General features: G+C 41.1%; 1 long non-coding RNA gene across 1 annotated transcript; it reads left to right on the forward strand.

Moving 5' to 3' along the window:
* Positions 1 to 5,510: 5,510 nt before the first annotated feature.
* Positions 5,511 to 12,197, forward strand: LOC148002101 (uncharacterized). Its single transcript, XR_015634531.1, has 4 exons — positions 5,511 to 5,571; positions 9,159 to 9,294; positions 10,260 to 10,369; positions 11,636 to 12,197. It is a non-coding gene; the product is annotated as an uncharacterized LOC148002101 (long non-coding RNA).
* The last annotated feature ends 1,259 nt before the right edge of the window (positions 12,198 to 13,456 follow it).

The raw sequence follows: 13,456 nt of genomic DNA on the forward strand, positions 1-13,456 counted from the left end.
CCTGTCTCAAAAACCCAATTACACACACACACACACACACACACACACACACACACACACACACAGAGGGGTTTTATTCAACCATGTAGACAAGTGAATGTCACCTACAGAAAAATAGGTGAAAGCAAACATTATTATTCTAAACAAAATAAGCCTACAAGATATCTTCCTGTCTCTCTATGTCTCTATGTCTCTATCTCTATCTATCCATCAGTCTATCTATCCATATATCTATCTGTCTATCTGTCTGTCTTCTGTCTATCACATGGTTTGGATATGATTCCACAAGGGAGTGGCACTTTTTGGAGGCATGACCTTGTTAGAGTAGGTTGTCACTGTGGGTGTGGACATTAAGACCCTCATCATAATTTTCTGGAAGTTAGTATTCTGCTGGCAACCTTCAGATGATGATATAGAACTCTCAGCTCAGCCTGAACCACATGTACCTGGATGCTGCCATACTCCCACCTTGATGACATTTAACTAAATCTTTGAACCTGTAAGGCAGTCCCAATTAAATGCTGTCCTTTTAAGACTTGCCTTGGTCATGGTGTCTGTTCACCGCTGTAAAACTTTAAGACAAAAGTTGGTACCAGGAGTGGGGAATTGCTGTGATATGCCTGACCATGCTTTTGTTTAGACGAATGTAGATTTTGGGACTTTGGAAAGCAGTGGTATGTTTTAAGTTCATCTTAATGGGCTATCCTAGGAGGAAGTCGTTGCTCTGTAATAAACTATTTGGTTCTCAAGGGTAATCTTTAGTGGAATTGTTCTATTGTTCTTTGAGTTGAGACCTTATGATGGGGGAGTTTATGTCTCCCTGTGCGAGGAGTTCTCACAACATCCTAAGAACTATCTCCTTCCCCTCCAGGTCCCATGAATGGAAACCCAGAACTTTTGAGTAATCTCCCTGAAGCTCACTGATCCTTTGTACTGTAGATACTTCCTTCTTTGAATAATTTTTACTACTTTTTGTGTGCAATTCTTCAGTATTTGAGTGTGAGTGTGAAGTGTCCTTCCTACATTTTTTGATAACTTTTGCCTGAAAGTCGATTTTACTCAAAATTAGAATGGCTACTCCAGCTTGTTTCTCGGAACCATGTGCTTGGAAATATTTTTCTAGCCTTTTACTCTAATGTAGTATCTGTTTTTGTCACTGAGGTGCATTTCCTTATTCAGGGAAATGTTGGGTCCAGTTTACCTATCCAGTCAGATGGTCTATGTCTTTTGATTGGGGAATTGAGTCCGTTGATGTTAAATGATATTAAGGAATTGTGATTGTTACCCCCTCTTGTGGTTGTTGTTAGAGGTGGAATTATGTTTGTGTGGCTCTCTTAGGATTTGTTGAGAGAAGATTGATTTCTTGCTATTTCTATTTGCTGTTTCCATCTTTGTGTTGGAGTTTCCCATCTATTATCCTTCGCAGGTCTGGATTTGTGGAAAGATGTCATGTCAATTAAGTTTTGTCATGGAATATCTTTTCCATTTATGGTAATTGAGAGTTTTGCTACATATAGTAGCCTTGGCTGGCTTTTGTGTTCTCTTTGGTCTGTATGACATTTGTCCAGGATCTTTTTTTTTTAAGTTTTAAATAGGGCATCATTTAATTGGGGCTGACTTACAGGTCCAGAGGTTCAGTCCGTTATCATCAAGGTGGGAGGATGGCAGCATCATAGCATCCAGGCAGGCATGGTGTAGGAGGAGCTAAGTTCTACATCTTCACCTGAAGGAAGCCAGGAACAGACTGAGCATCATAAGGCAGCTAGAATGAGCGTCTCTAAGCTCACCCTCACAGTGACACACTTCCTCCAACAAGGCCACACCTTTGAATAGTGCCACTCCCTGGGCCAAGGATATGCAAAGCATCCCACCTCCCTCTTACTTTGCCACTCTTATAATTGTGCATTTGCTTGATGCACAGTGGGATGTCTCAGGATGTTCGTATGGTGCATTGATGCCTCAAGATACTTAGGGTATCCAGTTCTTTCACTTTACTGTTTTCCTGTGATAAGAACAAAAAGTGAACTCTTGGAGTCTCTAAGAAAGACATCAGAGACTAAATGGACTTAGTATATACTTATAGTATATGCCACTTAAACATCTAGTGACACTCATGCTGGTGAGCAGTACATGGAAACTTTTCTAAACTAGGTCAAATTCTGGGACACAAAACAAATCTTAATGAATTCTGAAGTAGAATACGAGTGAGTGAACCCAAGATCTGACTCAAGAGAAGAAAAACAAGATTGTCTGTCCAGGATCTTATAGCTTTCATAGTCTCTGTTGAGAAGTCTGGAGTAATTCTGAAGATCTGCCTTTATATGTTACTTGACCTTTTACCATTACTGCTTTTCATAGTCTTTCATTGTTTCATGTATTTGGTGTTTTGGAGATTATGTGACGTGAGAAATTTCTTTTCTGGTCCAATCCATTTGATGTTCTGTAGGGTTCTTGTGTGTTCTTAAGCATCTATTTTTATTGGATATATTACTGGATATATTATTGATATATAATATCAATATATTATATTATTGGATATATTATATTATTGGATATATTATTGATATATAATATCAAATGTTATCCCCTTTCTCGGTTCCTCCCTCTCCCATCCCCGCTGCCTCGCTGCCTCGGCTTCTCTGAGAATGCCGCCCTTCCCACACACCCACTTCCACCTAACACTTGGCATTATCCTACTCTGGGGAAACAAGACAGCATCTCTTTCTTTCGTTTAGGAATGTTTTTTTCTATACTTTCAATTAAAGATATTTACTGCCACGATACTTTGAAAAATCTTTGCTATCTTCTGTACCTATTATCCTTAGGTTTGGTCTTCTCATTGTGTCTTGGATTTCCTGGATGTTGTGGGAGCTTTTTGAATTTTGTATTTTCTTTAACTATTGTGTCAATGTTTTCTATGGTACATTGTGCCCCTGAGATTCTTTCTTCTGTCAATTATATTCTGTTGGTGATGCTTGTGTCTATGACTCCTGATCTCTTTCATAGGTTTTCTATCTCTGGGGTTGTCTCCCTTGTGACGTCTTTATTGTTTGTATTTCCATTTTGTAGAACCTGAATTGTTTTTCTTTAATTCCTTCACCTGTTTGATTGTTTTCCTCTAATTCTTTAAGAAGTTTTTGTGTTCTCTCTTTAAGGCTTCTATGTGTTTATATATGTTCTGTATTTCTTTAAGGGAGTTACGCATGTCCTTTTTTAAAGTCCTCTATCATCCCAAGATGCGATTTTTAAAACCACATCCTGCTTTTCCCATGTTTTCAGTTAGTCAGGACTTGTTGTGGTGGGTAACTGTGTTCTGATGATGACACGTATCCTTTGTTTCTGTTTCTTATGTTATTGACCTTGCCTCTTGCCATTTGGTTATCTCTCTTATTAGTTGATCTTCTCTCTGACTGGCGGCTGTCCCTCCTGTGAGCCTATGATGATAAGAGTGAGAGCACTCTTGGTAGACCAGCTCTCTACTGATAGGATTTGGTTACATGGTATGGTGAGACACCATTAGTCATGGGCACGATCTGAAGGATCCTCTTTCCAGTTACTCCTCGGTTTCTGTGCCATGTGTACTTCTGGTGGGTCCCTCTTGGACAGTTATTTGAGCAAAAGTGGTGGTCTCACCTGTGGGCTTAGGAGTGAGAGTACTCCTGGGAGACAAGCTCTCTCTGTACAGAATTTAGATATGGAGGGATGTGGTATAACCTTAGCTCTAGGCCAGATGGAAACCAGAAGGATCCTGTCCATAATCTTAAAATTTTAAATTACTTTAAACATGGGAATTTCAAGGAAAGAAAACTTTGGATGCTTTCAATGAGTTTTTGTGCAGTCCAGGCTGTGAAAAAGGAATGAATATCAAGAAAGAACAGAAGTACTGGAAGTAGCCAGCAGACCACATATCATCAGCATCTGTTCACTGTTTCTGAATCTCTGTAGTGCCAGTCCAGGAAGGAGGCAGTTTAAGGTTCACAGAGCTCACAGTCACTAAAAGAAAGGAAACACAAATCTTAAAATGCACACTCAGAAGTTAGCAGAGCGAAATTTTGTGAAAATAAAAACAAACAACAAACATAAATGCACCCCGCACATGAAAATGTCAATGTGCTCTTGGGTATGCCAGTTTCTTTCCCTGAGTACATTTCTATTTTTCTACTTTTGTTCATTCATTTCCTCACTCATTCATTGTGGGTGTGTATGCTCCTCTCTCTCTCTCTCTCTCTCTCTCTCTCTCTCTCTCTCTCTCTCTCTCTCTCTGTGTGTGTGTGTGTGTGTGTGTGTATGTGTGTGTGCATGCACATGCCACTGTGAGTGTGTGAAGGTCAGCAGATGACTCTTTAGAGTTGATTCTCTCCCTTCTATTACAAAAATCTCAGGAATCTTACTCAGGTCACGCATGACAGTAAGGCTTTACTCCCTGATCAATCTCCATCAACCATTATATTGCTTTAAAAAGCCATCAAATTTGACTTCATACTGCCTTGCTCTGAAGTGTTTCTCAGGATCAAAGGAACAGATTTCACATTAGTTGAATCCCTAAAAGTTGAAAGAAAATCCGTAGGCTGCTATCAGTGACTACAGGGGGCTGTACTCATCTCTAAATTCTAAGTTATTTTTACCCCAAATATTAAACAAATGTAAATGTTGATGATTCAGTTCCAAGAGTCAATCACTAGGCATTACCATGAATAAGAAGATCAGCAACACAAGGCAGGGAATCCTAGAGTTGAGATTGGGTTTCCAGGGAAGGAACTTGCTGATCTTCATCATAGGTCCAGGACACATAGCAAAACAGTCTTATTTTGCAAGTTGAATCTTTCTGTTTTGACTTTGCTATGTTTTGTCAAGAAGAGTGTGGGATACATGCATATGAGGCCTGAGGTTGATATTGGGTATCATACTTGACTTCTATTCCACTTATTCCTTGAGGCAAGGCCACTCAGTCAAGCCCAGAAGTCATCAAGTTGGCTCGTCTTTCTAGCCAGTGTGCTCTAAGATTTCACTGCCTCCAGTGTCCAAGGTTATGGTTAAATATGGGCTTCCATCTCCATACAAAAGACATTAAAATAAACATGCGGTTCAGTGGAAATAATTACATTTATAGGTGTGTGCAAATTGTCCATCTGTAAGTTGATAGGCGCTTCAGTAGGATCCATTTCTGAGTTACTGTAAGTCCTGCAGCAATGAGCATGCGTGAATACAAACCTCTGTAGTAGGCTCCAGAGAACCTGATGCAGTTCCCCAGAATACGATGGCTGCATTGAGAGATTCTCTGCTGAAAGCATCAAAGAGATTGATCACTAACAGTGGAACAATACTCTCTACCCTGAGCTTCTAAACTTTCTGCTCTCCCATGGAAACCAGGGACTAGTCTATGTCATCTATGTTAAATCTTCAGACTCCTTACCGTAGCTCTTGTGGTGACCATTACCACTTCCCTTTTACTCTTCCAGGTTGACTGTAGGTTTGAGGAGTGAGAAAAGGTTTGGTCAAAGAGAAACTGTGCTCCCCCAAATTCTACACATTTGTGGACAGCAGTGAAGATGAGCATATGCAACAGAGAAAGTAAGAAATATCTGTGTTTCTTTCGTGAAGCTAAGCTAACACTCAGATAGTTTAGGGTTGAGTGAGACGGGGAGATCAGGATTCAGCATTCTCAGGCTCTAACTAATGCTGTAACCATCCAACGAATGATCTTGTAAACAGAATCAGTAACATTTTTAAAAAGCTTTGGAGCAGCTCTTTTTTTTTTTAATCTCCACAAGGATAAAGATATGGAGAAGGAAACAGATGAGGTAGTCCTTAATCCTGGGAAAGAGAGACTGGAATAGTAAATATTTGGTTTCTAGAAAGATAAGGGTTGTGAGTTTATTTCTAATGTCTGGGGAATGGAGGATGTGAAATTGGAAACTGGCTCAGGAGGAGATAAACACTTGAGATCTTGACTCCTGGAAACTAGAAAGATAGATCCTAGAGACTAAAGTCCTGAGTCATAAGAAAATTGATTCAGAAAATCTACAATCCTGAAACCTGAGAACAGTCAACTATTGGTCTTTAGACTCTTGCCTTTCAAAAGGTGAAAGCCAGGGTTAGGATTTTTTTTTCCTTATGAGGATGAGTTTTAATTATTGATTTCTGGGTTTTAGAGAGGGGGAAAGTGAGTCTATCCTCCTGTTCTTGGGAAGTAAGGCATGTGTTAGGCAAGGTGAATACTGGGAATCAGGAGTCCTCAGTTTTGTGGGGGGCAAGGATGGGTATAGAATGCCTGAGACTTGAAGTAGAGCTGGGGTCTGAGGTAATGATTCTGTGGACATGGTTTCTGAAAACTGAACTCCTGGTTCTTGGTGTAGTAAGGACTGAACATCATTCCTATTGGGTTCCAGGGAGTTGAAAATTGGCAGATTAAAATGCAGGATCCTGAGAAATCTTAAGCCTGATGCTCCTCTAGTGTAGTAAGAACAGGACAACTGAAGCAGTGGTAGAATGATGACTATCTGCAATTCTGTGTTCAGAAAGGGAAAGAAGACCCTAGGCTATCCCTGGTTTAGAGGGTGGTAGGAAACTTGGCCTGAGGGTCTCTTTCCTCAGGGTGTCCGGTCTGTGAGCATTTCATTACTGTGCTGAAGCTCACCTCCATTGTGCTCTTAGCTGCTCTCCTCATAGCTATCCTTGGCAAAGGTCAGGAACCTTTAAAGCTAGAGCTTCCTGCTCTAGTCTCCTAGCACGTGGGTGGAGTTGATACTGAAGCTGGGACTGTGGTCTTACATGTCTTCTGGGAAGTAGCCAAGGGTTCTCTCAGAAAGAAGTAGTTTTAGTGGAATGGTCTGACTCCTTTTACCCTTGTGGTCATACTTCCCTGGGCATCAGGATTCCTCATAATCAAATGAGACACATTCAAATAAGATTCTGGGATGATGCTCCTGTGTACCCAATACATTTTAGGTAGATCCTGGTCTGCCCTGTCTTTACAATTTATTTGTGAATTCCATACATGAATAAAATGTTTTGATCAATTCTAATATCTCCTCCCTGTCTTCAAGTTCCTCCCCTCTTCTCCACCACTACTTCTCCCTCCCAGTTTCATGAACTACTTCTCTCTGTGTCTTTTTCTCTCTCTGTATCTCTCCAGGTCTCTGTCTCTATGTCTCTCTCTCTCTTTCTCTGTCTCTGTGTGAGAGAGTTAAGAAGCATCTGCATGTGGCTTACCAGCCTCCTGTGTTATGATGTCCAGCTTCTGTATGATCTTTTGCAAACATGCTATGCTGAACAAATCATGTCATATGAAACTTCATGTGCCTCCCTGAAAGTATAAGAAGTTCAGATATTTCTCTTGTTTGGAGGAACATCTCGGAAGGCTCCTGTGGCCAAGCTCTACCATCTTGTCATGGCACCTAGCTCTCTGATTTTTATGGGAAGCTCTATTTGAGGTGTTAAGGTGAAGCCTCTCCTGCTTTAAGGTCCCATTTTATTATTTTGCTTCTCACTCTGTTTTCTTTTTAAAGGCTTTCCAAACTAGAGGCATGTTCATAGTCTTGAAGCCATTTTAATAAAGCTAACCCCTCAAGGATGATTATTTGTCAGATCCTTTCCTGAACTCTCCTCATAGATTTATCAGCACTTGTTATTTTCATTGCCTTTTCTTTTCATAAGCACTGAGTTTCTTAGATCCCAAGATCATGATGAGAAAAAGCAATACATTCACCAGAAACTGGACCAGCTGAAGGCTGGACTAAATAAGTTAACAGAAAATGGATCTCCAAGAGCATGGAAAGGTTTCCACATGGGATGAAGCGACTGCAGAGACTGGATCTCCAGTCACTCAATTTCTACACCTGTTGAATGAGAACACTGAGGAACATGAAAGATATAAGTTACTAGACAAAATAGGCCTTGCCCACAGTCCCTTAGTTTCTAGATCTGTTGAGTGGGAACTAGGATAAATATGTAAAGGGGCACCTACTGGATTTATGGGGCCATTCACACAGAAGACACTCATGTAAACCAGATTCCTAATGTCTGTTTGAACATTTAAAATTTCTGCTATTCTATGTATTTCGGAGAGCTGTCCAAGATCCCCTGGGTTATTTTGGAGGGAAAAGACTCAGGAAGTTAAGAGGGGAATGGCTGTGACTGAGGAGGTAGATCAGTGAATAAAGTGCTAACCAAACAAGCTTGGGGACCAGAGTTTGGATCCACCACATCACATAGAATTTGAGCAGAGCCACACAGGCCTTAACACAGCAGTGGTGGGGTCCAGGCATAGCCCAGGCTCACTTGCTAGTCTAGTCAAAACAGGGAGTCCTGTGTTCAGAAAGAGCAAGTCTCAAAAGTAAAAAAAAATGCATGAAAAAGTTAGAGATAAAGGCATAGAGAGAAAGAGAGACAGATGAGACAGAGACAGAAGAGACAGAGACTGAAGCCAGGCTATACTGAATGGCAGCAAGGAACTAGATCAAGTACCCTGATAAAACTGCATGAAGAAGTTGACAGGGATGTGTTATAGGGCAGTTCTGACAGGAATCTGAAGAGAATGAGCTGGATGTATTTGATCAAAAGATATTGAGTGTGTACAGACATTCAGTTTAAAGCATTATGCATTTGAAGTAGAGTCAAGATGCATACATAGTAGTATTTAGAAGAAGGAAATTAAAGTAAGAAATGTTCTAATTGAAATATAATCTCAAAAATGAACAAGCTAAAAAATATTGTCTGCATAGAGCAAATAATCAAAATTAAATAAGAGTACATTTCTAATTAGAAATTTTAGTTAAAATATAATTATATAAATTCCTCATGTCCTCTGTCTACATTCCCATTCTAAGCACCCACAACTCTCTCAAATTTTTAGCCTTTTTAATTTCATTTTTGTTGTTTCATATACAGAAGTATTTTTAAAAAATAATGACAGTGATCAATGAAAATCTTCAATATCCACTCTCCCTCTCTTGCACATACACAGAACAATGTACAAAAACATGTGCATATGCATGAACAGCACACATCCAAGTAAAATATCGGGAGTACGTGAGGAAGTGGTTCCCCTCGTGCAGTTTTAAGGAAGGAAAAGGATGTAATCTCAAGGATTTGAAAGTCTAAACTGATGCAGGTACCTTGGTAACTTTGTATATCTACCTGACTCATTTCATAAACAGAATGCCTGTGCCGTCCTTGCCCCTGGAAGCCCTTCCGAGGGGACCAGAACTTGTTCCAAAGAAACTGTTATTTCTTCTCCAAATCTAAAAAGAATTGGATGGAATCTGTCAAGGCCTGCAAGTACATGGGGCACAGGTAGTGGTCATAAAATGTAATGAGGAGCAGGTATGTTGAGCTGGGCTTTTCTATTCTGTGGGCATGATTCTAGCTATATGGGATCCTTCTTACAAGGTATTTTTACTATACTTGAAGAGGTTAGAATTGTACATTCAGATAAATACAAAGTGGTACCATGGATATATGAATTAAGGAATAATCAATATGTAGGAATCTTTTGAAGTGTGGACCAGGGTTTAACAAGCACTTACATTCGTGTTAAATGCCCTGATTTGGGGCTCCAGGATGTCTTGATGGGTAAAAGTGCTCGCTGTGAAGCTCAGGGATCTGGGATCCACACAATAAAAACAGAGTCAATTGTTAGAAGTTGGCCCCTGACCTACACACACACACACACACACACACACACACACACACACACACACACCTTGGCATCTACACACACACATGAATTTTATTATTCTGAAGACAGACATCCTGAAGAAATGTTCAAAACCTATGAATCACCAGACTCTTATAAGTTTGGGAAGCTGGCAGAAAGTTTCTCATATTATTATTTTAGTTGAAAAGCATAAGAGGAAAGATGGGCTAGAAGCTTAAAATTAAGATCTGACAAGTAACACCACACACTGCTACTAAATTCTGAGTCCTCAAGAGAGCTGTGTGACACCTGGCCTGATCTTTTCATGTCTAGGCTTGCATGTGTATATGAGTGCAAGTGTAAAGATGTGTGTGTGTGTGTGTGTGTGTGTGTGTGTGTGTTTGTGTGTGTGTGTAGCAGTATGTGTTGTCCATTGTGTGCATGTATGTGTGTGTTTGTGAGTGCGTGTGTAGTGATCCCATCTAAACACAAGTGTGCATTCATTGTTGTGGTATAAAGCTGGGGTCTGACTGCAAGCAAGAATTCTATTTCTAGATACCAAGAGGACAAAATGTGAAAATGAGAGCAGAAGTCCAGCATGACTTCCCCCTTTCCCTTCCAGAGCTTCCTCAATGGGACCTCTAAGAAGAAAGGGAATTCCTAGATGGATCTGTCATACAATAAGAAGGAAAGCAAGTGGCAGTGGGAGGATGGCTCACCACTGCAAGGGAGGTAATACAGTTTGTTGTGGGTGGCTCCATGATGCAGGAAGGAGTTGTGGTTTGTACACATTCCTTGGCGTCCTAGGCATGGGAGTCTGCTTGTTGGAATGTTATTGAGATGAGTTCTGTTATGATTTTGCAATTCTATCATGTGATCTGAGGGAGGACATTACAACATGGTAGATATTGCAGGAATTTCTTCTCCCTGAGGGAGGTGTGAATGGGATGGCTGCAATGACATGTGAGGACCTGATGGTCCTTCCCACACCCTCCTATAAGGAGATGTGAATTGTCCACAAACCCAATGGACATGGACCTTGCCAGAAAACCTAGCTATTCCAATGAAAATGGTGACTGTCTTTTCTGAGGGTTATATTTTTCATGGTATTCATAGAGAATCTGAAACACAGGAGCATGCATGCCTTCAAAATACAATTTGTCCATCATAAAAATCCATTTTATCATGAGAGCTTCAAAGAATTGCTCCATACCATGGAGAACATGAAAATAAACAGGTAGAAGGATCAAGGCCAGTGTTTTCCTTTTGATGTGTATGGAAAGAAATACATAAGATTGTATACCAGGGTAATTTGGAATGTCAGTGGGATCTTAAATGTCATAATGTCCCGTAATGTTCAGGAAAAGTCATGCTTAGTTGTCATCCAAAAATCACACATGAGTGGCACTCACCTGGTTCTTGCGTGTCTAGGCAATCTTTATTCATATTAAGGTTAACAAGTTACAGAGAAGCTAGTAATTGACTGAGTCCATTTATCAGGGACAATGGGCAGAGGAATTTTAAGCCCCAGTATAATTTGTTAGACAAGGCTTTGTGCTCTGAATCAATAGGATGGAAAGTTTTGGGAGGAGGCTGTACTAAACATTGGAAAAATGGTATCTTGATGAAGGACTAAGCCAGTGAAAAATAATCGGGGACAGAGAAATGTAGAAAGGACGATAAAAACGACTGCTTTGCTTTAAATATTTGTGGCAGTTGTTTGTTTTGTTTTGTCTTGTCTTCTGTCTAGTCCACCACCTGAATCCTCAAAACCTAAGATAAAACTGCCTCAATTTCACAGTATGAGTCTGTGAATTCTGTATTATAGAATACTGGTTTCTCACAGAAATATCTTAGGTGCTGTCAGGGTCTGAGTGAAGTATGGCCTCCATATGCACATGAGACAGAGAAGGAATAATCCCAGTGCCAGAAGTTAGAAAAGGTCGACAACACGGGGATGGGAAAGAAGCTCATGTTCTTTGGGGTTTTCAATTTCAGGAACCATTGGTTTGTAGGGGAACCCAAGATGCGAGGAAATAAAGTTTGTGCAATATTCACAGATTACGGATGGAATGCCCTCTCATGTTCCCGTGAGTCACTCCGGATCTGCATGAAGCCTGCACTGCCCTGCCCTAAGTGAATACTGTTCCCCTCCATGGTCTCCATACAGGGCTCTTCATCATCTAGCTGAATTTTAGTTCATTTTGTTTTTCTGTGGCACTTGGGTCTCAAAATTCCATCTGAGTTCTATATTTCCAGACACCTTGTCTTTACACACTCGGTCCACTCCTGTGTCCTCTCCTGGGTCAATAATTTACATTGGGTGGGGTCAGGGTTTTGTCATGTTCTTAACTTTCTTCCTGGATTGAATTCTGGGTTGCTAATCACTCCCCTCACTTGCTGTTCTCACTCTTCCTCCTGAGTGTGGAAGGAAGTGTGACCAGCCATCCTCCTGCATCTGTTGTCATGCTGTTACTTCCTCCAGCTGTTGCTGTGCCTACAGCAACACCAAGAAATCAATGTCTTTGGTATCATCAGCCAAAATAAACGGTTTCACCCATATGCTGCTTTCTGTCTGGTCATTTTATCAAAGTAACAGAAAAGTATTTCAATCAAATCTAATGCATAAGAAGTGGAGTTGGTACAGAGGAATCTGGTGTGCTGAACCTATGGATCCTGGAACAGATCGGTCTATCGCCATCTTGAAGAACTCATATATCTAGATGTTTTTATTAGAAGAGGGAGGTACAAAGAGAGCATGAGCAGTAAGCCTGTCTCCTGAACAAAACATTTTTATCTACAGCATTTTTCTTCTTTATCTTCATAATTAGAAAACTGAAGCTTATTCTGGCCACTGTACCAAGTGCTTTTAATTTTCTTGAAACAGATGTTATTTTTCATAAAATTAAACCTATCATCCCCTTACAGTTTTCCCACAGGGAATGTCTATGAACATACTAGCTAGCTCAATAAGAGAGTATTCTCATTCTGAATGGCAGGTGAATACACAGTCTCAAGGGCTCCCAAGAGTCTGAGAATTAGTGGCAGTTGTGGACTTAGCATTAACAAAGACATAGACATGTTCACCCTTCTAAGTCTTAGGGAACGTTACAGAAGAGATTAAAGAGTACCTAAGGCCTGCACTCTGAACTGACCCAGTGCCACAGCTCTCTGTATCCAGATCCCATGGGGATAGAGCTGGATTCTCAGAAGTGCGGCCCAACCTGAGAGCACAGATCCTGCCAGGAAAAAGCTGGTCCAGGAGTGCTGACACACCTGAGGGCACAGATAAGACCACCACTTCTGTTCGAAGGGACATGCCCAGAGCCTTCAGGACACAGGAACCAAGGAACAGTCTGGGGATCCTTCTCTTTTCTGTCTGTGCCTGGAGCTGACCCTGGGCCACAGCTCTCTGTACCTAGGTCCTATGGGAAGAAAGCTGTAGTCTCAGAAGTGCGGACAATCCTGAGAGCACAGGTGAGACCACCACTCCTGTTCACATTCCTGGCCCAAGAGGAACCCACGTGAAGCCCTCAAGACACAGGAACTGAGAGGCAGTCTGGGACAGGATTCTTCTGTTTTCCACCAATGCCTGAGCTGACCCTATGCCAAAGCTCTCTATACCCAGATCCTCCTGGGAGAAAGCCTGTCCCCAGAAGTGCTAACACACAGGCTTACAGGAGGGGCAGCCACTGTCAGAGACATCAAGACCTGCTAACACCAGGGATAAGCAGATGTCAAGAGGCAAGGACAAGAACCTAAGCAACAGAAACCAAGGCCACTTGGCATCATCAGAATCCATGATCCTCTCGGTGTAAT

This window comes from Rattus norvegicus, chromosome 12, assembly GCF_021556685.1.
Source record: "Rattus norvegicus strain SHRSP/BbbUtx chromosome 12, alternate assembly SHRSP_T2T, whole genome shotgun sequence".
In the NCBI taxonomy this organism is placed as follows: domain Eukaryota; kingdom Metazoa; phylum Chordata; class Mammalia; order Rodentia; family Muridae; genus Rattus; species Rattus norvegicus.